At 34.0% G+C, this 6,506-nt stretch overlaps 1 protein-coding gene across 1 annotated transcript in view; it reads right to left on the bottom strand.

Annotated features, from left to right (window-relative positions):
- Positions 1-6,506, bottom strand: part of LOC106456962 (activating signal cointegrator 1 complex subunit 3-like) — a 266,949-nt gene that overhangs the window by 2,616 nt on the left and 257,827 nt on the right. The window lies entirely within an intron of this gene.

Genomic DNA, 6,506 nt, shown 5'->3' with positions numbered 1-6,506 from the left:
AACCAATAAAGTTAAAAACTAACCATATAACAACCATAATATCAGAACACACTATAACATTCCATAATTAGTTTTGTTGACTAAGACAACAATATATATATATATATATATATATATTGTTGAGGATTATCTTGGCCTATTCAACTGCTTTAAAATTTCAGTTGACAAGCTGAACTATCTTCTATATTACTATCACACTAATATTCTGTGTGTGATTCACTTACAATTGTGGCGTGAGTTACGGTAATTGTTTGGTCTTCTTTCTTCTAAATATCCTCTGTTCCTTTTGTAAAAGTGCACTCAGGCTGATTCAATTACTTTAGAACCACATTTTAACAGAATAATTCTTATCTTCTTATCTCCTTTTCTACTGTTAGGCTTACTGTAACATATTAAATGTGAGGCCTACGTTAATCATTAGGCCTATCACTTCTACGGTAGTTAACTTCATGCCAAACTTTTCGTTGCCCGTAACTTTACTCTCTTCTGCTATTGTCTGTCTGCTGTCTCACACTATTTATATGTTTATCATTTAATCATCTGCCCACCTTCTAGCAATCTTTATAATCTCGATGTCAATATATTGCACGACATTCGATAGTCTCAACATCAATGAATTATAAACATAACTTCCAACAATCATCTTTTAACTCTTATTGTAAGAAAAACTAAACTCACAAAATAATTTTAATCAATTATATCTACACTAAACAGTCTTTTATATCAAGACAAACCCCTCTTCAAGATATATATTTAAAAAAATTTTTTTACTATACACAAAGACTATTCTTAGTTCATACACAAAGTCTGCTCATACAGTCTACACTAATATTCACAGTTCCTTTGTCTGTCTCTCCTAGCATAGGGTCTCCAGTAGGGCTTCTCCTTAACAGGATCTCTCATCTTCACCTTGACTTTGTGTTGCCTGAGGTCTGTGTTTCCTAACTTATCTGTATGCTGACACAGTAAATTTTGTTTCTCTTCCCTCTTCATATAAGTCAGTTTGATGTCCTTGTACGTCTCATCTCTACTCAGTGTTCTTAGGCTTAGGAGGTCCTTATCTTCTGTAATGAAGTCATTGTCTTCAGATTCTACTTCCATGACAGCCACACCTGCCATGTCCATTTGTACATCAATAGCTGCACCAGTTAGGTCTTCTTATCTCCCAATATACTTCTTCAACAGATTGGCATAGTAGATCTTGGTCTTCCTGTTCACATTCACCTTGTAGTCCATTCTGTTGAATAATTCCTATATTTCAAAAGGTCCTTTCCATTGCAGGGTGAGTTTGTTGTGGTCTGTGAGAAGCAGAACTAAGACCTTTTGTCCAACTTTGAAGTATCAATCCTTGGCCTTTTTGTCACAGAAATGCTTCTGACTACCTGGAGCTCAAAGGGTGAATGAAAATCCTGTACTTGCTTGTGGGGCTTCTCAATAAGTGATTAATACTGCCTGCAAGTACCTGTCCCAATCATGTGGTCTCTCTTGGCACATCTTCTTTAGTATGCTCTTTAAAAGTTCACTGACTATCTCACAAAGTCCATGTATGGGGTGGTAAAGAGTTGCTGAGCACTGATGAGTCTGCACAGGATTTTTCATGGAAAGCCTACTCTGCAAAATATCTCCAGGAGGACTCCTGCTACTCTCTCTCTGTCTCTATCTTTGCCAATGCTATTGCTTCCGGATAACATGTTGCATAGTCTACTACTGTCAACACATACCAGTTGCCCTTGTCAGACACAGGTGCTAGTGGCCCGACCAAGTCCACAGTTACTCTGCTGAATGGCTCTTTTATGAGAGGCATCTTCCCCAATGGCACTTTGGCTACCTTCCCTCTAGGTATTGTCCTTTGACAGATGTCACATGACCTGTAGAATCTACTCACATCTCAGATCACTTTTGGCCAATGGAAGTTTCTGGTGACTCTGTCTACCATTTCCTTTGTTCCTAGGTGTCCTCACACAATTGATTCATGAACCAACTTGAGTCCAGTATTCTGTTGGTACTATGATCTGTTTAACTTCCTTGTATAATTGCCTTGATAGATTCAGTATAGAACTCCCTTCTTGTCCTCTATTTCATAAGTAGCTTTCCTCTTTGTTTTGTGCTCGACTTTCTCCACGGCATTGTCCCAAAGGTTTTGCAGTGAAGGGTCTTTCTTCTGTGCTTCCTTCAGTTCCTGCAAACCTAAATTTGGGAAGTTGCCTTTTGACATTTGCAGGGACTTGATGTCTTGTTTGCTCTTTCTTCTTTTCTTGAGCTCTGGTGGTAATAGCAAATGCTTTATCAATCTTCTTTCTGTCTAGTTCCTCCAAATTTCTACTACTTGGTAAATTTCCTATTACCAAGTTGTGTATTGGTTCCTTGATACACATGGTTAGAACCTTCACTTTCTTGTCCCCAACGTAGCCTTCACATATTGGCATATTATGATTTGTTGGCACTTCTTGATATTTGTCACAAGCTCCCATCACTATTGGCACTATTGATTTGTTTGCTAACTTGAGCCAACCATTAGTCATGCACTGATCAATCATGCTTTCTTGAACTGAATTTGACAAGTAGTCTTGATTCTCTTTCTTCTGGCAGCAGCATTAATAGTGCCAGTCACTTTTTTTCTTGTTTCTTACCAACATTATCTTTGTGGCTCCAGCTGCTTTATGTTGAGGTTTCTACTGTTGTTTGCTGGTAATAGACTTGCACTCCTTTGCAATGTGTCCCATCTTATCCCTTCTCCCTTCTATCTGTTAACCATCATTGTTTTCTAATGTAACTGGATATTTTGGACTTGCCCATTATATTCCCTCCGTGGGCTTCCATATACTGTTCTGCCAGCTTCATCATCTCCTCCACATCTTTTGGTGCTCTCTCATTTAGCAACAGTAACATGTTAGTAGAGCAAGTGATCATGAACTGTTCAGATATATTACTAAATTTGTCAGTCCTTTAAAACTATTTTCACACTTGACCATGTCAGTCCATCTTGTGAAGTATCGCCATAGATGTGCCACAAACTGATATATGGTTTCTCCAGTTTCAGGTTTGACTTCAATGAACTTTCGATGGAAAAAATTAGTTAAAAGGAGGGTAGCTTTATGCACACAACATTTCATCTAGATATTGGAAGAAAGATGGTAGCTTCAGTAATACAGCATTTGTAGTGTCTATAAGAAGAAACATGATATCTTTAATGACACAACATTTCAACCAGTAAAGAAAGATGCATGGTAGCTATTGCCACACAACATTTCATCTATCTTTAGGAATAATCATGGTATATTTACCCACACTGAATTTCAACTAGCATTAGGAAAAACTAGTTAGTTTTAGCCAATCAGTATTTCAAGTAGCTTTTAATGAAAGAAACATTGTAGCTACAGCCACATAATTTTTTAATTAGCTATAGAAAGAAGCATGGTAACTTTATCCACGTACCATTTCAACTAACTATATGAAGAAGAATGGTAGCTTTATTCACACAACATTTCATCTTCCTAATGGAAAAAGGATGGCAGCTTTAGTTACTCAACATTTCTAGTATCTACAAGAAGAAACATTGTAGCATATCCACACAATGTTTCAACTAGCTATTACAGGAAGAAGCATGGTAACTCTAGCCAAACAACATTTCAACTAGCTATTACAGGAAGAAGCATGGTAACTCTAGCCAAACAACATTTCAACTAGCTATTAGAAGATGTATGGCAACATTAGTAAAACAACTTTTCATCTAGTTATTGGAAAAAGGATGGTAGCTATAGCACAAAATATTTCAACTAGCTTCGAGTAAAAATAGGGTAGCTTTACCTGCACAGTATTTCTTGTATTTACAAGAATAAGTATGGTAGCTATATTCACTCAACAGTTTAATTAGCTATAGGAAGAATCATGGGATCTTAATTCATACAACACATCAAATAACTATAACTATAGGAAGAAGCATGGTAATTTTAGCCACTCAACAGTTCAACTAGCTTTAGGAAGAAATAGTGTAGCTTTAGCCATTCAGCATTTCAACTATTTAAAGTAAGAATCATGGTCAATTTTTTGAAACAACAGCTCAACTAGCTATAACAAGAAGTATCATAGTTTTAGTGAAGCAACTTTTCATCTAGTAAATGGTAGAAGAATAGTAGGTTTAGCCCACAGAATTTCTGTTATCTGTAAGAACAAGCATGGTAGCTTTTGCCATACAGCAGTTCTATTACTTATAGAAAGAAGCAAGGTAGCTTTAACCATCCAGTAGTTCTACTAGCTATTGGAAGAAGCAGGGTAGCTTTAACCATCCAGTAGTTCTACTAGCTATTGGAAGAAGCAGGGTAGCTTTAGTCACCCAGCAGTGCTGGTATGCATGATATATAGCCCACAACATTTCAACCAGCTACAGGAAAAGCAGAGTAGAAAGAGCAGATTTATCCACACAACATTTCATCTACTTATTGGAAAAAGGATTGCAGCTTTAGCCACAGAACATTTAAACTAGATAAAGGAAGAACCATATTTTTATCTAGTATCTATAAAAATAAGCATAGTAGCTTATAGCTACACAATAGTTCAAATAACTATAACAAGAAGCATGGTAGCTTTAGCCATACACTATTTAAACAAGCTACTATAGGAAGAAGCATAGTAGATTTAGTTACACATTTAAATTAGCTTTAAGAAGAAACAGGGTAGCTTTAGCTATACAGTGTTACAACTAGCTACAGGAAGAAGCATGGTAGCTTTAAGAACAAAATATTTTTAATGAAACAACTTTTCATCTAATTATTGGAAACAGAATTGTAGCTTTAGCTATACAGCATTTCTAGCATATAAACGAAACATAGTAGTTAAAGCCACACAACATTTCAACTATCTTTACAAGGAAGCAGGGTGGCTTTAGCATTTCAACTAGCTATTATAAGAAGAATCATATTAGCTTTAGCCATGAAGCATTTCTACTATCTACCAGAAGAAAGCATGGTAGCTATAGCTACATAATAAATGGACTAGCTTGAGGAAAAAACAGGGCTGCTTCAGTTATACACTATTAGATCTAGCTATAGATATAAGCATTGGAGCTTTAATTACATAACATTTCAAGAATGTATTTGAAAAATCAAAGCTTCTTATATAAGAAGAAGCATGACAGTTTTAGCTACACAACATATGTTATTGAATCATTTTTCTTTTTATTATATCTCAGTAATTTATTTTAATTTCAGTATTATATTTTACTTACTTGTTGCTATTCATTTGAGTTGTTGGTTACAATTTCATCTGCATAAACAATAGTTTTTTCCTCTACTTTGTGTTTCAACATGCTACTTGACTACAGTTAAGCAGTAATGTGTAGTAATAATTTATATTAAATGTTAAGCTACCTTACAGTTACACTACATCAAATGGTAACCAAGTACAGAGGTTGTAACTAGAAGACATAATTGTTTGCTTTACTTCTTTATTTACTGTTCATTGTTTTAAGAAAAATAAGTTTAAGAATTTATTTCAAATTATCAACAATCTATATACACATATAATGTGTAATAATTGAAATGTGATTGCATTTTACAAAATACTAGTCTACTAAAACACAGCCAAGACAAGTTACTTTGTACAGACCAAAGGTCAGTTTTATGTTATTTGAAACGGTAACACAAGTGCACATGAGCTGCATCATTGTAACTTCTGTATTGTTAGCCAGTCATGGCTGAAAGGTCAATATAATAAAAATAAGTTATATATAATGTTATGAGATTTTAGTTATTTAGTCTAAGCATTTATGTTTTCATGTTATAATATGTGTTCATTCTAGAATGAAAGCATAATTTATATTTATTTCCTAATTTTTTATGGTGGTTGCGAGATTGGTCAAATCTACAAAACCCGTACAGAGATTAATTATTGAAAATAACAGATAAAAGATAGTTTTTTTCTTAAGAAATTTTCATAACTATCTGGACATTATAAAGATTTTGCATGTGAAATTTAAAAATTTTTTGATGCACAAAAGTATTTTCAATCTTAAAATGAAAATTACTTTGTGTATTAGATAGGCAACATGTGAAAAAAAATGCATGAGAAAACTTTGCTTCATAAACTTAAAACGTAATAAAAAAATTTGATATTTTGCAAATGAAAGCATTGTAATGTTCACTGATAATCTGCTAAATTACATTAACATATGCTTACTAATTTAAAAGTTATAGCATGAAAGCTATAACAAGCACAAAATGGTTATGAAGTCAGTTCCGGGGATCAAACCCGTGCTGAAAGAGGTGCTGGTGAGGAAGATGTGAAAAATTTCAGTTTAAGTGTCTCAGCTGGTTAAGTGAAAAAAATTATTTAGGTGTAATACATACTTCTATGTTTTTAAATCATATTTAACTAAGATGAAAGAGATAATTAAATGTATAAACAAGAATACAGTTATAACACATTTAACAATCTAAAAAAGAAAAGCTCCCTGTTACTTTCTTAAATATTGTATATTCTAATATTTGTTGTAATTTTTTATATTTTAT

This window comes from Limulus polyphemus, unplaced genomic scaffold, assembly GCF_000517525.1.
Source record: "Limulus polyphemus unplaced genomic scaffold, Limulus_polyphemus-2.1.2 Scaffold275, whole genome shotgun sequence".
NCBI classification, from domain to species: Eukaryota; Metazoa; Arthropoda; class Merostomata; order Xiphosura; family Limulidae; genus Limulus; species Limulus polyphemus.
Note: the sequence above shows the minus strand (reverse complement) of the source record. Positions and strands in the feature narration are given on the sequence as shown.